This window comes from Pinus tabuliformis, chromosome 4_2 (assembly GCF_031772625.1).
Source record: "Pinus tabuliformis cultivar Carrire ecotype Pingquan chromosome 4_2, CPIR1, whole genome shotgun sequence".
Lineage (NCBI taxonomy): Eukaryota > Viridiplantae > Streptophyta > Pinopsida > Pinales > Pinaceae > Pinus > Pinus tabuliformis.
In genome coordinates, this window is record NC_142304.1 from 91,072,057 (window position 1) to 91,091,970 (window position 19,914).

General features: G+C 43.9%; 2 non-coding genes and 1 pseudogene across 2 annotated transcripts; all 3 read right to left on the reverse strand.

Moving 5' to 3' along the window:
- Positions 1–9,837: 9,837 nt before the first annotated feature.
- LOC149168418 (25S ribosomal RNA) lies at positions 9,838–13,242 on the reverse strand. Its single transcript, XR_016259979.1, has one exon. It is a non-coding gene; the product is annotated as a 25S ribosomal RNA (ribosomal RNA).
- Positions 13,243–13,489: 247 nt separating this feature from the next.
- On the reverse strand, positions 13,490–13,643 carry LOC149168419 (5.8S ribosomal RNA). The gene has a single exon (XR_016260013.1). It is a non-coding gene; the product is annotated as a 5.8S ribosomal RNA (ribosomal RNA).
- A 2,966-nt stretch (positions 13,644–16,609) lies between these two features.
- On the reverse strand, positions 16,610–18,365 carry LOC149168420 (18S ribosomal RNA; annotated as a pseudogene).
- Between the last annotated feature and the right edge of the window lie 1,549 nt (positions 18,366–19,914).

Sequence of the window (19,914 nt, forward strand, 5' to 3'; positions counted from 1 at the left end):
AATAGTGGTTAAGAAATCAGCATTTAAATTTTAGATATTGGATGCATAACACGTTAGAAGAATTTGAATTGAATATGGAATATGATGCATTAAACACGGAGAGTTAGTTCGAAACAGGAGAGGCAGAGAGCGCCGAAGGTTGTTTATATGTGCGCTGATTGTTTAACTATTGTTTCACTTAACATACCCTTTTGCTGCGCGCTATCAGCTGTGAAGCATTGGTGGTCTCTGTCATGTGCCTGTGCATATTTGTGGTTTGACCAGAACAGGGGAACGCATACTGAATTGTCAGATGCGTTATTAGCTGCCAAAAGGAGTCGGGTTGTTGAATAATGCTGTGTATGTAATGTCATGCTGAGGCCGGGAGTTTTGTGTATATTTGGTTGAGGCCGAGAGCCTTTTTGCATTTCTGTGTTTTTATGATGAGCCATGCATGCATATTCTCTAAATCAAATGCTACATTCGAATGCCTTCATCATTGATTTTGTTTAGGACGAGAGATTTTGTTGAGAAGTTTTGTTTGATAATGAGGCCGCAAGCTATATTCTCAGAATTTTATGATACAGTTGAGAGCCTTAGGCCGAGAACATTTTAAGAATTTTTGGTTTTGATGATGAGGCTGAGAGTCAAAATTCTTTAAGCTTTTGTTTTAAATACACAGTAAATCATGTTTTTTTTGGCGATGAGTAAACATGGTTATTGCTGCATGTGTATTTAATTTTCAAAACAAACAGAGATCAGTATATTAACAGAAGAGATATCTAGGTGTTGTTTGCATTAAACAGGGGATTAACACAGTGCTTGTGCAAAGGGAATATAACAGAGGTTAAAGAAGGCAAAGTTGAGTTGAGTCAGAGGAGGAAGGTAAGCTTCTTTGCTTCCAGAATTTCATTTTAAACAAATAATAGTCATAATTTTTATTGTTAAAATGAAGTTAATAACAGCAGAGGCCTACATTGATTGGTTTACAGAAACTATGAAAAACTGAGTAGAGCCAAAATTTCAGATAGAAAGCTGGGGAAAAGAGACTGTAGAAAAAATTTATCAGGCAGGGATGATAGGCTTCTTACAGAAATTTAATGGCCATTCTGAGGAGATAACCAAAGACTTTATAAATAATTGCAGTCAAGACCAGACTCGAGTGGGAGATGTCATCATTCTAGTAACCCAGGAATATGTTTCCCAAGCCTTAGATCTGCCCATGATAGGTGAAAAGTATTACAAATGCCTGCACTTTAAAGAGAAAGCTTGGACTTTCTTTCTAGAGAAGAACCGAAAGGGGACATTTGGCAGGACAAAAGGGATACCCAGGGAATGGTTTAATGAACCATGGGGTGAACCAGTTTTGGTTATCCAAAAATTCTTGACCTGTGATAGGGGGTATAGCATGGTTCACTTGTATCATGTCAAACTTGTGCAGCATATAAAAGGGGATGATAGGATAAACATGCCTTATTTCTTATATAGGAGCCTCTTGAGAATGATAGAAACAATCAAACATGAAAACAGGCCTAAAGCAGGACATATGTACCATCAAGGATTAATCAAAATCCTAGTTGAGTATCAGGTAAGATCACATGGCATAGTGTGGCGAGAAGTCATAGCTAAAAATAAATTCATTGAACAGGTTCATGAGGTATAGGGCAAAACAGAGCAGGAAAACAGAGGAGTAATGAACTCACCCTTATATCCTAGAACAAGAGCCAAACAACAGAACAGCATGGCCATGCAAGAAAATGAAACATCTGTTATGTCTCTTCCTAGGCAATTTAGGAGTAAGAGTCCTATTGACTTAGAGAAGGAAGTAGAAACATACTCCCCAAGACAACAAGAAGAAAATGATTTTGCACAAGAGGCATTTGAGAAGGATTCTTCCTATAATGATGCAGCAGCATCACTTATGAAAACAACACAGGATTTTGAGAGAGAACTTAACTTAGGAAGAATCAGAGATCTAACTGACCAATTGGAAATTAGCAAAATCTTAGAGAAGCAATTAAAGGAAGAAAATAAGGCAAATAAGAAAGATAATGCTAAATTGGTCAAAGCAAATGAGAAACTGAATGAAGAATTGGGGAAGCTAAAGAGGAAAAATGATCTACTCTCTAAGCAAGCATTTAAGTGGCTAAAGGAAAAGAACATGTGGCAGGAAAAATATGAAAAACAGAAGGTCAAAGCAGCTTTGTTTAGGGAGAGACATGATACAGGTTTGGACTGTTTGGCCAGGGCAGCACAACAGGAGGCATCTACAGGTACAACATCTACTTCAGAAAGGAGAAGGTCAAAGAGGAACAAGCAAGCATGGGGACATGCTTGATGATAAGCAAGGGAGAGATGTTGAGCCTTAGTTTTGGTCTTATTTTTGCTCAAAGAAACTTACTTATCCATCTATTTTCCATCCATTTCCCCTTCATTTATCCCATTTTGATGTATATTTGATATCCATTCAGGTATTTAATTTTAATTTTTCAATTTCTAAAGTTTTTATGAAAATTTGGTTTTTAGTGCAAAATTGGCAGATTCAGAAATTCCCGTAATAGCTCTATGGTTGATATGGTTGCAGGACACTTGGGAACGAATGGAATGCATGGATGGATAGCTTGGGAACTAGGACTAAGCCAACAATGCTTAGTTCGAACTGAACAAGCTTTACTAGGCCCATTTGGTGCTAGTCAACCATGACTAGTCATGCAGGAATCCCATAGAAATAGGGTTGTTTTGAGTTTTCATAGGAATGGTCATCTTTCTTGGGTTGGGGACAATGAATTCGACTCGGATAGGTGGATGAGAGTAGATGGGTTTGTTTGAGTGATTATAGATCAGTTTGTTCATGAGACTTCTTATTTAAAGCCAAAACTTTGATGGCTTATGTATTGATTTTTGATATACTTTTATGCTGAGACATATTTTGGATTGAGAAGTAATTTGAAGACTTGTGTTATTATTATTTTGTTGTGGAATGCTATGGATGTGTGACTGATCTAAGCTTCTGATATCACCTCTTAAAGTGTGCAAGGCAAGGGTGGAGGGCCCCCACTCCAAGCTAAGTACACTTCCATGATAAACTAGTTTTATTTCATTGCAATTTGGTTAATTGTAGCACTAGTTTTTCAAAGCTTTATTTCAGTTTGATTTATGGTTTATGCATAGTGATTGATTTCATTTTTTAATAGCTTATTCATCACTTTATTGAGTTGGAAAAACAGATGTTCAAGTTGGATATTCCTTCTACTAAATGATGAATCAAAACTAGTTCCTTTTTGTTTACATGCAAGCAGTTTTATTTCCATTTAGATTTGAGATGAATAAATTATGATGGAATATCTTATGTGTCTCTTAAGTTAAGATCTTCTTTCATTCATAATTTATGCATCTTGAGCTTTTGGTTTCAATCTCTGATTCATTGAGTGATAATTTAGGTGAAAGTGGACTTCTTGAGGTCAAGAACCCTTTCAATGTTTCTCTCTTTTTAAGCTGATTGAATTAGAGTTAAAAGATGTATTATCTTTAGTTTTTGAATAACTTATCTTTCAAGGTTTGGTTATATCTGATCTTCACATATAGTGAACTTGCCTCAAAGCATAAACAACCTGGATTGATAAGAAATAAATGTGTTAATTTAGGACCATAAATTAGCTCAACACCTAGAAAGGAAAGAAGAAGGGGAAAGTGAAGAATAAATCTGAGTAGCCCAGACAGGACTCCCCTAAACCTCCACCTAAGGAAGGAGCCAAACGTAAGCCCAAGTATTCTTGTCTTATCTATGACGAGGATCACTATACCAAAGACTACCCCAGGCAGTCTGAATTTAGTCGATTGTTGAAAGGTGCTCCCGGGACTCCTGCTGTGCTCAAAGAGCCTTTCCCCTCACAACAAACACAAATGGTGGTTGATCCATCACAACCCTCTTCTTCATTTAGCTCTAAAGTATTTATGGCTGGGACGATCCCTGTCCACATCAGTACTCGGGCAAAAGAATATCCGTCGCATGTCGAGAAAGAGCCTGAGGTCCCCTGCATTGCTCCTACGTCCAGTTTTGGTCCACTCCATATCGAGAGACCTAGCACTGAGATTCCCATCCGACCCCCTCCAAAAGGTGTACTCCGGAAGTCTTCTTACAACCCTAATGCTTGTGTTGCCTAGCACTACAACATCGTTGAGGACTTAGCTCAGGCTCCATCTACTATGTCCACCTTAGAAGTACTCCATAGCTGCCCCTCCCAGAGGAAGTCCTTGCTATCGGCCATCGGTGGCGCAGACCTGGCTGACTCGGATCTAATTACTTTTGACCTGGAAGGCCATACGCCGAGACTGCCTCACCAAATCGCCTTCCTCATACAGGTGATTATCAACACCAAAAAGATTTATCTTACAGTCATTGATGAAGGTGCTTCAACTTGCATCATGTCTGTTGCCTGTTGGAAGGCTATTGGTTCTCCAACACTGAGCCAGTCTCCTACAACCTTGGAAGCCTTTGATGGAAGAGAGTCTCGCCCTTATGGTATACTCCAACGTTTGCCCATTTCTTTGGAGGGGAAGACGATCGAAGTGGAAGTTGATGTTGTTGATGCTAATCTTACCTACAACCTCCTCCTCGGATGTAGCTGGACATATGCCATGCAAGCCATGGCTTCGTCTCTTTTTCGTGTCATTCGTTTCCCTCATCAGGGGAAGATTGTCACCATAGACCAACTCTCCTTCTTCGCCTCCTCTTCTGAAGGCAACGTGCCTTTTGTGGAGCATACCTCCAAATCATGTGAGAGTGTGGGAGCCGGAATTTTTAAAGATCCTGCCCTGATGGGTGTCTTTTCCCTCCCACCTCCTAATCTCGCTCCTATTAATATGATTTCCATTCGCTCTAATCCGTGGGTTCTTCCCCCCGCTAATCAGATAGAATCTTGGGGTGATATGATGCCGTTGAGTCCTGCCGAGCTCAACTACGTTGAAATCATTGATTTATAAGCTCCCCCTCCTGAACCTGCTCCTTCGAGCAGGGCTCCCGACTCATATGTTCATTCCCCTTGGCTTGGAGATGATGCTACTTCAGATCCTTTAAAGGAAATATTTCCTTCTAATGAAGCCTTTATTGAGACCATGTCTCTCAAGGAACCTCCTTGGTCTGACCATCACCACCGTTCCTCATTTCTCCCTGCCCATCAGGAAATGATCACCTATCTCGAGCGGTTTGCTCCTTGTCTCCCATCTCAACCCCTTCAAACACCTATCCAAGTTTATCAAGTGTCCTCTAAAGGAGATATGGGAAACATCACGCAAACCCAACCCATCGGCATCTCTGCGAAACTAGGGATTGTCGAGCACATTCGCATTGGAGTCAATTGCACTCCGGAGGATATTCAACTCTATATCGACCTTTTTCGGGAATTCCGTGATGTCTTCGCTTGGTCCTACGAAGAAATGCCCGACATTGACCCTAGCATAGTGGTGCATGAGATACCTATGTATGCGGGTGCTAAGCCTGTTCACCAACGTCTATGCCCCGTGCACCCCTGAAAGACTGCAGCCATTAAAGCGGAAGTTGAAAAGCTTCTCAAGGCTAGTTTCATTTACCCCATTCCACTCACTGATTGGGTTTCCAATATCGTCCCTGTGAACAAAAAACAGGGTACCATTTGAGTCTATGTTGATTATCCTGACATTAATCGGGCCTGTCCTAAGGATAACTTCCCTACACCCTTCATTGATCAGCTCATTGATGAGTGTGCGAGGAGCAAAATGTATTCATTTATGGACGGTTTTTCTAGGTATAACCAGATCAATATTGCGCCCACTGATCAGCATAAGACTGCCTTTATCTATCCTTGGGGCACTTTTGCTTACAAAAATCTCCCTTTTGGTTTGAAGAACGTCGGTGCTACCTTCCAACGTGCAATGTCCTATGCTTTTCATGACATCTGTCACATTGTACAACCGTATCTGGATGATCTACCAGCTCATTCAGTCAAATGCTAGGACCACCCCACCCATCTTCGTGAAATCTTCCTCTGCTGTCGACACTACCGCATCAGGCTTAATCCTCATAAATGTGTCTTCTGCATTGAGTTAGGCAGACTACTCGGGTTTATCGTCTCCCGAGAGGGCATCCATTTGGATACCCTTAAAGTCGAGGCTATTTTGAATCTTCCTCCCCCTGCTTCTTTGCAGCAATTGCAGAGCTTGCAGGGCAAAGAAAATTTTTTAAGACGATTCATTCCGAACTATGCTGAAGTGGCTAAAGGCTTTACACTATTATTGAAGTGAGATACCCCTTTTCATTGGGATGCTATCGCTCAAGAGTCTTTAAAGTGTCTCAAGGGTCTCCTTGTTTCTGCTCCATTATTGCATCCTCCGAATTACCATCGCGATTATAATCTGTATTTGGCCACCGTCGATACCACTATCGGCATGGTTCTTGTGAAAGACGATGATGATGACACTGAGCATGTCATATATTACCTCAGCCGCAACCTTTTAGACACAGAAACTCGATATGCTTACATCGAGAAGTTGGCATTGGCCGTCGTTTGTGCCGTCCAACGTTTTTGACATTATATCTTGTTGCGTACTACGACCATGATTTCTGATTGCAACCCGATGACGTACATTTTGTCACGTCAGTTGTTGGGGGGAAAATACTCAAAGTGGATCGTCATCCTCCAAGAGTTTGACTTGGAATTCACCACTACCAAGTCTAAGAAGTCCCTGGTCTTTGTTGATTTACTTTTCTCTTTTCCATCCCCTACCACACCGTCTCATTCAGAGGACCATATCCCAGATGAAACTCTATTCCTAATTAGCACCCTTGATCCCTGGTACGGGGATATCACTATATACCTACAGACGTCCTCTTTCTGTCCCGCGGTGTCCAAAGATGCTCAGCGATGGATCCGTCATTAATCTCAGCCCTACCATATTATTGGGGACACCCTGTACCGTCTCGACGCTGACTCTGTCCTCCGCCGATGTCTAACTCTCGAGGAAGCTGAGCGAGTCCTGAATGACTGCCATTCTGGCACCTGTGGTGGTCACATGTCCAGATATGCCACGGCTCAAAAAATCCTCTACGCCAGTTATTTCTGGCCCTCCATCTTTAAGGATTGCATTCTCATCGTCTGCTCTTGTCACGAGTGCCAGATATACCAGCGGAAGATGCGTGCGCCTCCAACTCCGTTGCACCCTGTTGCCACTGTTGGCCCTTTTACAAAATGGGGCATTGATTATACGACCTGTAACCCTCGCTCGGCTGGGGGGCATGTGTATATTATTGTTGTCATCGATTACTTTACAAAATGGGCCGAGGCGATGCCCACATTAACTGAAGACGGTCACACAGCGGCACAATTTTTTTTCAACCATGTTATTTCACGGTTCGGAGTTCCTCAGGCCATCGTCATGGATCACGGGAAGCATTTCCGTAATCACATGATGATCGAACTAACAACCCAACTAGGCTTACGACATGATAGTTCGACGCCATACTATCCTCAGTCCAATGGCCAAGTTGAAGCCGTCAACAAGGTTTTGGTTACGATGCTTCAACGTACCGTTGGCATGCATAAGTCTAATTGGCATTTGATGTTGTTCCCCACCTTGTAGGCATACCGAACCTCTGTGAAGGATGCCACCGTTTTCACTCCATTTCAATTAGTTTATGGACTGGAGGCTACCCTTCCTATTGAATGCAAAATCCCTTCGTTAAAATTGGCCGTCGAGTTACCTCCAAACACTACTCCGATAGAGGAACGCCTTCTTTACCTAGAAAGGCTAGATGAGACCCGTTGACTAGTCTCTCTAGTTATCGAAGCACAGAAGAAGGTATTTAAAACTCACTTTGACTATACCATCCACCCTCGTTCCTTTGTTGAGGGAGATTTAGTCCTGCTATATGATCAAGCAAATGACAAGCTGGGGGTAGGCAAACTCGAGCCCATGTGGCTAGGCCCTTATATTGTAAAGAGAGTTTTGTAGAAAGGGGCATATGAGCTAATTGATTACGAAGGTAATCCTCTCGATAAGCCCCGAAACAGGCTGTACTTGAAAAAGTACTATGCATGAATTCCATGCACTTCGATTTATACATGCGTGTGTTTTAGCAGGTGTGTTGTGTGTGTGTGTTTTCAGGTTTTTGGCTTGGTGTGAAGGCGTGATTGCCGCTTATTGTGTTTTTTTCTTCTTGTGCAGATGTCTAGTGCACCTTACGTTGGTTTCGCTAATGGTACCTGCCGCAGCACCCAGAACTTGTCTTCTGTAGCGTGGGTGATCTACGATCCTCACGGTGCGTTGATAGACCTTCAAGGTGTGTGTTTAGGTTGTACCACAAACAATGTCGCTGAATATAGTGATGTGATTGAATTACTAGCTGAGGCGATTAATCTCAATATCCGTACATTGGTTGTGAACCTGGACTCTCAACTTGTCGTCCACCAACTCAATGGGCGATATTTCATTAGAGACCATCGCATTTTAAGGTTGTATTTACGTGTTAAATTGTTAGAGAGGAATTTTGATTTCATTACATATCAGCATATTCCACGACGATTGAACATGTTATCTGATGCATTGGCTAATCATGTATTGGACAGACATTTGCATAACATATAATCAAAATATCATACAAGCAAGCACATAAAAGCACAGTAATTTGCCACTGCCTTCATCTGTTACATAGTAATTTGTAATTGCCTTCATCCCAGTCTTCCTACTGTGTCATGAGTCCAAATCATTCATGCTCATGCTCTCTGATGTTGCCAAATGACCCACTTTTCCAAAGTTTCTGCATCATCGCGACTGTTGTAAAAATAAATGCGCTGATGAGCACTCCAAAACAGACCATATGCACTGCCATCGCGGTAGTACACGTGATTCTCGCGATGGTTGGATTTCATGAGACAGTGTGATTGTTGCTTACATTTGATCGCGATGACATGACCTTCTCCGTTATGCAGTAGCGATGTCAGCACTCCAGTACAGTTATGTACCCGCGATGATCCAGTCTGGGCGTGTTTTTCTAATAGCCAGCCTTCTAGATGACTCCAGACCTCATTGTTGGCCTTGCATATGTCGCCCTCCCTTCTCTGGCATGTTTTTTTCATCATTTGAGCCACCTTCCTTGGAGATAAGCTCATCTTCCCACCATTCATGGAGACTCCTTCTCCTATTTAAGCCTCCACCATTGCTATGAGCTGTTAGTTTGGAATTCTTAGTCTTTGGAGTGTTGCTGATAGTGTTGTAAGCTTGATAGGTAGCTGGTGTGACAAGCGTGGGATTGTTAGAGAGCTTAAGGAAGGTTGTGAAGTGTTTTGATCTTGTGTGAACTTGTGAGTGAGAGAGCTTTGTTTTGGGAGATTTATATTCAAGGGTGAATGCTTGAGTAACTTGCTGGTTGGACCCTCTTGAGAAGGATTTGACATCAGAACTATGGTTCTATTCTTCTTTGTTTATCAATAATAGACAACTATCATTATGGTTCCACTCTCATTGTCTTTATAATGGTGATTGAGTTATATCCTTTCTGACTGATATATAGTTGCATCTATTGGATTTTATGCTTGTGTTTGTATTGTTCTTTGCATGTGCAGGTGTCCGTTCACGAGGATCGTGGGGATTGTGACCGGCCGGAGCAAAGGAACGGGAGCGACGACTCTTCTACAAGTACTAGCATTGGAATCCAGGTAGGCCCTCATCATTGGTCTTTAATTTGCAATTAGAAACCTGCATGTTAGCGTTGTTTTATTGTTGCTAGACCCTATTTGGGCTAGTAGGGATCGCCTCTTTCCGCAGAGGGGATTTACCTCCACAGCAGGAGGGTTGTCCAGATTTTTTTGTGACAAGAGCAAAGCTCTGAATTGAGGTGACCAAGGGATGAATCTCAGTGGATTGTGGTAGCAAGGCGACTTTACCACTTACAATACCCCGTTGTGTATTTAAGTCATCTGCAAAGGATTCTTCTCAACCACTGTTTGGAATTGAATTCAAAGTTGCCCCAACCAAGATGCTTCACGGTTGCGGTTTGCAAATGACACGAGCCCCTAGGGTTGACAAATCGATGCCCCTACTGCGAGTCGAGATACAGTCGAAGAGTGACATGCACCACTTCTAGCATGGATTCTGACTTAGAGGCATTTAGTCATAATCCGAAACATGGTAGCTTTGCGGCACTGGCTTTTCAACCAAGCATGATGACCAATTGTGTGAATCAACGGTTCCTCTCATACTAACTTGAATTACTATTATGGTGTGTTTCATTATTAGGGTAAGACTAACCTATCTCATGATGGTCTAAACCTAGCTCACATTCCTTATTGGTGGGTGAACAATCCAACACTTGGTAAATTATGCTTCACAATGATAGGAAGAGCCAACATTGAAGGATAAAAAAGAAACATCGCTATGAACACTTGGCTGCCACAAGACAGTTATCCCTGTGGTAACTTTCCTGACACCTCTAGCTTCAATTTCCAAAAATCTAAAGGATCAATAGGCCACGCTTTCACTGTTTGTATTCGTACTGAAAATAAAAATCAAATGAGCTTTTAACCTTTTGTTTCACACAATATTTCTGTTCTCATTGAGCGCATCTTAGGAAACTTGCGTTATCTTTTAACAGATGTGTCGCCCCAGCCAAACTCCCCACCTGACAATGTCTTCCACCTGGATCGACCCACTGAAATGTGCCTTAAGCCCAAAAACAGCGGCACTGCCCCATCTCCACCCCATGGAATAAGTAAAATAATGCTAAAAGTAGTGGTATTTCACTTGCAACAAAAATGGCTCCCACTTATTTTACACCTCTCAAATCATTTCACAAAGTCAGACTAGAGTCAAGCTTAACAGGGTCTTCTTTCCTCGTTGATTCTGCCAAGCCTGTTCTCTTGGCTATGGTTTAGCTAGATAGTAGATAGGGATAGTGGGAATCTCATTAATCCATTCGTGCATGTCACTAATTAGATGACGAGGCATTTGGCTACCTTAAGAGAGTCATAGTTACTCCCATCGTTTACCCGTGCTTGCTTGAATTTCTTCACTTTGACATTCAGAGCAATGGGAAGAAATCACATTGTGTCAGCATCCGCAGGGACCATCACAATGCTTTGTTTAATTAAATAGTTAGATTTCCCTTGTCCGTACCAGTTCTGAGTCGACTGTTCGACACCTAGGGAAAATCCCACGGTAGGGGGCATTCTACGCCTGTAGCCCAATTGGTACACGAGTGCCCTCCCTCACCGTGAGAGCAGATTAGGCAGACTGCCGATAGCCCATGAGTTGAGGGTGTAGACCCCTACGCCCGACCCTCAGAGCCAATCCTTTTCCCAAAGTTACGGATCCGTTTTTCTGACTTCCCTTACTTACATTGTCCTATTGACTAGAGGTTGTTCACCTTGCAAAGCTAATGCAATTATGAGTACGACCAAGCATGAATGGTACTCAGTCCTCTAGATTTTCTAGGGCCATTGAGGGCACACCAAACACTGCAAGACGTGCGATGCTCTTCCAGCTACTGCACCCTATCACCGAGTGAACCAATTCCAGGGTGGGAAAGTTGTTAAAAAGAAAATATAACTCTTCCCGGGGCTCCCAACGACGTCTCTAGATTTCCTAATGTTGCCGCCTGTCACCATGTCCTAGTTCAGGAATATTAACCCGATTCCCTTTCGATGCTCCTACAAAGTGTGCCCTTGATAGAAAGCTTTCCCATCTCTTAGGACCAACTAACCCATGTCCAAGTGCTGTTCACATGGAACCTTTCCCCACTTCAGTCTTCAAAGTTCTCATTTGAATATTTTCTATTACCACCAAGATCTGCACCGGGGGCCAATCCACCCAAGCTCACGCATGAGGTTTCTCAATGACCCCCATGTCCTCCTACTCATTGGAGCTAGGTAATTGCTCCGATGGTCGAGTATAGGTTGCGTGCTTCAACACCATCCATTTTCGGGGCTAGTTGATTCGGCATGTGAGTTGTTACACACTCCTTAGCGGATTTTTACTTCCATGACCACCACCCTGCTATCTTAATCAACCAACACCCTTTGTGGGATCTAGGTTAGTATGCAATTCGGCACCATAACTCAACTTTCGGTTCATCCTGCATCTCCAGTTTTGCTTACCAAATGGCCCACTAGGAACTCTCGATTCCATGGCATGACTCAATGGAGCAGCCACACCCTCTTACCTATTTAAAGTTTGAGAACAGGTCGAGGGCATTATGTCCCCAATGCCTCTAATCATTTGCTTTACCTGATAAAACTCGCGCATGAGCTCCAACTATCCTGACGGAAACTTTAGAGGAAATAAGCTACTAGATGGTTCGATTAGTCTTTCACCCCTATAGCCAAGTCAGACGAACAATTTTCATGTCAGTACCGCTACAAGCCTCCACCAGAGTTTCCTTTGGCTTCACCCTTCTCAGGCACAGTTCACCATCTTTCAGGTCCTAACAGGTGTGCTTGCACTCGAACCCTTCGCATAAGCTCAAGTTCGGTCAACGATGCACCCCCCTAGAGAGGGGATCTCTCCCATCAGCTTTCTTGCATCTCGTAGGTTTTCAAACCCACTAACTCACACACATGATAGACTCCTTGGTCCGTGCTTCAAGACGGGTCAAATGGAAAGCCTGCCAACCAACACCATGAGCACACAGGTGCACACAGCCCACCATAAGGGCACATGCTTCATTCCTCGACCACCACAATAGAAAACTGATAAGCAGTAATCCACCTGCACTTGTGATGATGTAGCAGCCCGTGTTGGATTGCACCTCAAGTCGAGCGGCGGACCAACTTGAGCCGTTCCACATCCGACCGAGATGCATTGATAGCCTCCATCTGAATCCCTCCTGACAATTTCGAACACTCTTTAACTCTCTTTTCAAATTCCTTTTCATATTTCCCTCGTGGTACTTGTTCGATATCAGTCTCTCGCCCATATTTAGCCTTGGATGGAATTTACCACCCAATTAGGGCTGCATTCCAAAACAACCCCTCGCTGACAACGCCTTGTGATGCGGCAGGGTCCCAACCTGACGGGGTTGTCACCCTCTCAGACGCCCCATTCCAATGGAATTGGCCCAGGTCTGCCACTGAGGACGCTTCTACAGACTACAATTCAGGTGACGCTGCCACCTGATTTTCATGTTGGGCTCTTCCCGGTTTGCTCGCTGCTACTAGGGGAATCCTTGTAAGTTTCTTTTCCTCCACTTAATTATATGCTTAAACTCAGTGGGTGTTCTCACCTGAGCTGAGGTCGCAAAGTTGGAGCTAAATCTGCCCTACCCGATGGGAGGACAAGAGAGAGCAAAGCAAGTTCGAGCGATGCCACACAAAGCCCACATCAGCTAACGCTGACTGCCCATCCAAGGGGACAATATCACCACTTGCCGACGCACACCACGAAACATCGCTTGAGGTATTTCAGCCAACTACACCGCATTGGGCATGGACGAACAGCTCCGCTGCTCCCTAACATATTGCAGGGAGTGCATTTGAATGGGATGCGATGCCTAGACAGACGTGCCCTCGACCAAGGCCTCGAGTGCAAATTGCATTCAAAAACTCGATGATTCACAGGATTCTGCAATTCACACTAAGTATCACATTTCGCTACATTCTTCATCGTAACAAGAGCTAAGATATTTGTTGCCGAGAGTCGTTTCCATGTATTACCGAAAAATCCACCACAACACTGAATAAGGGTACCCCCCATAACAAATGTAAGGCTAAGGGCCAAAAGGAGGAAAGGAAGAAAAATGCATGAAAGAAAGAGAAACAAAGGTGTCTACCCCCCTCACAGGAGGAGGCTCAAACAGAGAACAATCTCCCCAAGCCCCACGCCCTCACAAAAAGGGGGGAAATGCATGGAACAACAATTGAGAAGGACTAGGGTGGCCACCCCAGGAGCTCACACTACTTTTAATCCTTCCCAAACACCAGTCCACAACAATTCCCCCTTTTCTCCATAAAGCTAGGGACTGAAAGGAAGAAGGGAAGAAAACAAGGTGAAAGAAATAGAGATCAAATGTGGCTACCGGCTCACAAGGGTAGGCTAAAAAAAAAACAAGCCTCCCAAGCCCCGTGCCTTTGCAAAAAGGGGGGAATTGAAGGGGATGACGATCGAGAAGGACTAGGGTGGCCACCCCTAGAGCTCGCACTACATTTCATCCTTCCCAAACACCAATCCACAACAATCCCACCTTTTCTCCGTAAATCTAGGGGCCAGAAGGAAGAAGGGAAGAAAACAACATGAAAGAAAGGGATATCAACTATGGCTACCAGCTTACAAGGGGAGGGTTCAAACAGAGAACAAGCTTCCCAACCCTACACCTTGGAAAAAGGGGGGAACTGCAGGGGACGACGATCGAGAAGGACTAGGGTGGCCACCCCGAGAGCTCACACTGCGTTTCGTCCTTCGCGAACACAATTCCACAACAATCCCACCTTTTCTCCGTAAAGCTAGGGGCCAAAAGGAAGAAGGGAAGAAAAAAACATGAAAGAAAGAGAGATACCAAATGTGTCTACTAGCTCACAAGGGGAGGCTCAAATAGAGAACAAGCTTCCCTAACCCCGTGCCTTGGCAAAAACGGGGGAACTACAGGGGACGACGATTGAGAAGGACTAGGGTGGCCACGTTGGGAGCTCACACTACATTTTGTCCTTCCCGAACACAATTCCACAACAATCCCACCTTTTCTCCGTAAAGCTAGGGGCCAATGGGAAAAAGGGAAGAAAACAAAATGAAAGAAAGAGAGATACCAAACGTGTCTACCTTCTCACAAGGGGAGGCTCAAATAGAGAACAAGCTTCCCCAACCCCGTGCCTTTGTAAAAAGGGGGGAACTGTAGGGGACGACGATCAAGAAGGACTAGGGTGGCCACCCCCAAAACTCGCACTACTTTTCATCCTTCCTGAACACCAATCCATAACAATCCCACCTTTTCTCTGTAAAGTTAGGGGCCAAAAGGAAGAAGGGAAGAAAACAACATGAAAGCAAGAGATATCAAGCATGTCTACTGGCTCACAAGGGGAGGCTCAAACAGAGAAAAAGCTTCCCAAACCTCGTGCCTTAGCAAAAGGGGGGAACTACAGGGTACAGTGATCGAGAAGGACTAGGATGGCCACCCTGGGAACTTGCACTAATTTTCATCCTTCTCGAACACCAATCCACAAAAATCCCACCTCTTCTCCATAAAGCTAGGGGTAAAAGGAGGAAGGGAAGAAAACAACACAAAAGAAACAAAGATCCCAAGAAAAGAGAGAATCTCAATAGCACACCGAGTAGATGTCTACTAACCAAAAAGAAATCAAACAAGGCACCCAATCAAACAACATCCCACCTCTTCACACCCTCCCACATACATTACAGCACAACACCCTTTCTAGCTTACAACACAAAAAAAAACAATCAAACAACCAAGAAAATAAAACACAACCTAAACTTGACCACTAGAAAAGACAAGGGCCACGAAGAGACCATTGTCTGGAGCACGTTACTGAGAGGTAAACAAACCCCAACCTAGCACAAGGCTTCAAACAAAAAAAAGACTACTAATAACAAACCCACCCTGCTATTGCACCCCTCAATGTACAAAACACCCAACAACCTTTCCAGTGAGAAAGTCAACGGGGGTCGACAATCAAACTCCAAAGAGGAGTTGTCATGAGTCGATACTCAATGCTAGAGAAAGCCATAGGCCACAAATATATCAATGGTGCAAGGCCACTAAAGAGAGGGACGTCCGAAAAGCGCACACCATGAAACAAAGAAATGACCAAATCCCACAAAAAACCCACAATCCAAAGGGAGGAATAAAGACACAACTTGCTACTTCTTTTTTCCTTAGAAGGGGAGTGCCTCACGAGAGGACAAGGAATTCCCTCAACAATGAAGGCACGAGATAATATTGCAACCCTCATGCCCATTATCAAGGAAAATTACAATCTCAATGGAGCTCAGACCGAGGGAGGGGTTTTTCATTACCTGGACACCCAACCCTTCCGCAAGGGCATATCGAGGAATGGTCGGGAGGACTAGGGTGGATAGCCTAACGGGTTGAATTTCTCTTCATCCATCCCATACTAACCCCACTCCGACAATTTCCCCTCACGGAAGGTTTGAGCTACCAGGCGCACGCATAACCACTCCCTCGACCCAACCACCAGCAAAAAAAGCTCACCCAAGAAACACATCAACCAGGGCCACCTTTTCGAGAGAACCAACTATGGAAGCTCACACCCTTGTCCCATGCCTTCCAATGAAAAAAAGACTGAGCACCGCCAATATGAATGAGTCTAAATTTATCCATTGTATTTCCCAAGCACCTCAACTGCAACAACCATGCCTAACTGAACAGATCGTCAGAACGGCTCCCAAGAAACAAGCTTCCGAACCCCCTATAGAAACACATTGGGGGAAAGAAAAACAAAAGATGGGTGGGACAAGCACAAGCATGGCTTGCAAGCACACACATGAAAAAACAAACATTACCTCAAGAAAAGCAACCAACAATGTTCCCAGAAAACACCAAACTCGCTCCCCTAGAGACACACCACACAGTCCCACATTGCAATTGAAACCCAACAAACACGAACCAAAAAAGAAAACCCTTGTTATCAATGATCCTATCACAGGTTCACCTACGGTAACCTTGTTACGACTTTTCCTTCCTCTAAATGATAGGGTTCAATGAACTTCTCAAGACGTCGATGGCAGTGAACCACCATCGTCGACGCAATCCGAACACTTCACCGGATCATTCAATCGATAGGAGCAATAGGTGGTGTGTATAAAGGGCAGGGAAATAGTCAACACGAGTTGATGACCTGTGCTTACTAAGAATTCCTCGTTCAAGACCAATAATTGCAATGGTCTAACCCCATCATGATGCAATTTGAGATGATTTCCCGATCCTCTCGAATGAGGAAGAAAAATTCGTTGGCTACATCAGGGTAGCATGCATGCGGCCCATAACATCTAAGGGCATCACAGACCTATTATTGCCTTAAACTTCCATGGCCTAAACTACCACAGTCCCTCTAAGAAGCTGGTCGTGAAGGGGAACCTCCACGTAGCTAGTTAGCAGGTTGAGGTCTCATTCGTTATCGGAGATAACCAGACAAATTGCTCCACCAACTAAGAATGGCCATGCACCACCGCCCATAGAATCAAGAAAGAGCTCTCAATCTGTCAATTCTTACTATGACTGGACCTAGTAAGTTTCCCCGTGTTGAGTCAAATGAAGCCACAGGCTCCACTCCTGGTGGTGCCCTTCTGTCAATTCCTTTAAGTTTTAGCCTTCCGACCATACTCCCCTCGGAACCCAAACACTCTAATTTCTCAGAAGGTGCTGGGAGAGTCCTTAGAGCAACGTCTATCGATCCCTAGTCGGCATCATTTATGGTTGAGACTAGGATGGTATTTTATCATATTCGGGCCCCCAACTTCCATTCTTGATTAATGAAAACATCATTGGAAAATGATTTCACAGTGGTCTGTCTTTCATAAATCCAAGAATTTCACCTCTGGAAATGAAATATGAATGCCCCTGACAATCCCTATTAATCATTACTCTAGTCCCAAAGGCCAACACAATAGGACCAGACTCCTATCACGTTATTCCATGCTAATGCATTCAAAGCATAAGCATGCTTTGAGCACTCTAATTTTTTCAAAGTAATAACACTGGAACTGCGACCTAGCAAATTAAGGCCAGGAGCATGCCGCCGACAAAAGGGATGGAAGGTCAGGTGCACACCGAGTAGGCAAACCAACCTTTATGACCCAAGATCCAACTACGAGCTTTTTAACTGCAACAACTTAAATATACACTATTGGAGTTGGAATTACCACGGTTGCTGGCACCAGGCTTTCCCTCCAATGGATCCTCATTAAGGGATTTAGATTGTACTCATTCCAATTACCAGACTTGATGAGCCCAATATTGTTATTTATTGTCACTACCTCCCCATGTCAGGATTTTGTAATTTGTGTTCCTACTTCCTTCCTTGGATATGGTAGCCGTTTCTTAGGCTCCCTCTCCAGAATCGAACCATAATTCTCCGTCACTTGTCACCACCATGGTAGGCCTCTATCCTAACATCGAAAGTTGAGGCCACCCTACAAACGACCCAAGGCCATTCTTGAGGCAAACTCGAAAAAGCAACTCAATTACCAACCCACCTTTCACATGAAAAGCAAAACCCTCCCCACCAAATAGGGAGGAGGTGAACAATATAACGAGGAGCCAATTTCAATGGAGCCACACATGGCTGCCTAGCCCAATCAAAATTTTCTATTCGCAACAACTGAGGGGCATGATAGTGACATAGGCACGACATAGTTTTGGGCTTTCCATCTATGACCACAACAACAAAGGCTCAATGGAGTGTGAAGCAAACTTTAACATTTTTATAGTTTGGATGGGCAAGAGGGATGGGGATGAGCATGGCCAACATTACCACTCATGTTCTATCGAGTGGGGATGGAGAGAAGATGAAAATTGGCTACCCTACAAATGACCCAAGGCCATCGTTTAGGTAAACCTGACAAAACAACTCAATTATCAACCCACCTTTCACACGGAAACAAAACCTATCACTTGTATCATTTGGACGGGCACAAGGAACCAGGATGAGCCACAGAGCCACACCACCACAACCCATACAACTCCAAGAACTTAGAGAGCAGAAGGGGAATTGTTCACATATACCTCCCAGCATGAGCATGGCCAACATTACCACTCATGTGCTACCAAGTGGGGATGGAGAGAAGATGAAAATCAGACACCCTACAAATGACCCAAGGCCATGGTTCAGGCAAACCCAGAAAAACAACTCAATTACCAACCCACCTTTCACACAAAAAGAAAACCTGTCACTTGTATCATTTGGATGGGCACGAGGATGAGCCAGGGAGCCACACCACAACAACCCACACAACTCCTAGAACTTAGAGAACAAAATGGGAATTGTTCACATATGCCTCTCGGGATGAGCATGGCCAACATTACTGCTCATGTGCTACCGAGTGGGAATGGAGAGAAGATGAAAAGTGGCCACCCTACAAACAACCCAAGGCCATCGTTCAGGAAAACCCAAACAAAAACTCAATTACCAACTCAGCTTTCACACGAAAAGAAAACATGTCACTTGTATCATTTGGATGGGCACAAGGGGACTAGGACAAGCCAGGGAGCCACACCACAACAACCCATACAAATCCAAGAACTTAGAGGACAGAAGGGGAATTGTTCACATATGCCTCCCAAGATGAGCATGCCAAACATTACCACTCATGTGCTACCAAGTGGGGATGGAGAGAAGATGAAAATCAGCCACCCTACAAATTACCCAAGGCCATCATTCACGCAAGCCCAAAAAAAAACTCAATTAGAAACCCACGTTTCACACAAAAATAAAACTTGTCACTTGTATCATTTGGATGGGAATGAGGGACCAAGATGAGCTTGGGAGCCACACCACAACAGCCCATACAAATCCAAGAACTTGGAGAGTAGAAGGGGAATTGTTCACATATGCCTTCCAGGACTAGCATGGCCAACATTACCGCTCATGTGCTAGTGGGTGGGGATGGAGAGAAGATGAAAATTGGCCACCCAAAAAATGACCCAAGGCCATATGTTCAGGCAAACTTGAAAAAACAACACAATTACCAACCTACCTTTCACACAAAAATAAAACCTATCACTTGTGTTATTTGGATGGGCACGAGGGAACAGGACAAGCCTAAGAGCCACCCACAGCAGTTCATACAACTCCAAGAACTTGGAGAGCAGAAGGGGAATTGTTCACATATGCCTCTCGGGACGAGCATGGCCAACATTACTTCTCATGTGCTACCAAGTGGGGATGGAGAGAATATGAAAATCGGCCACCCTACAAATGACCCAAGGCCGTCCTTCAGGAA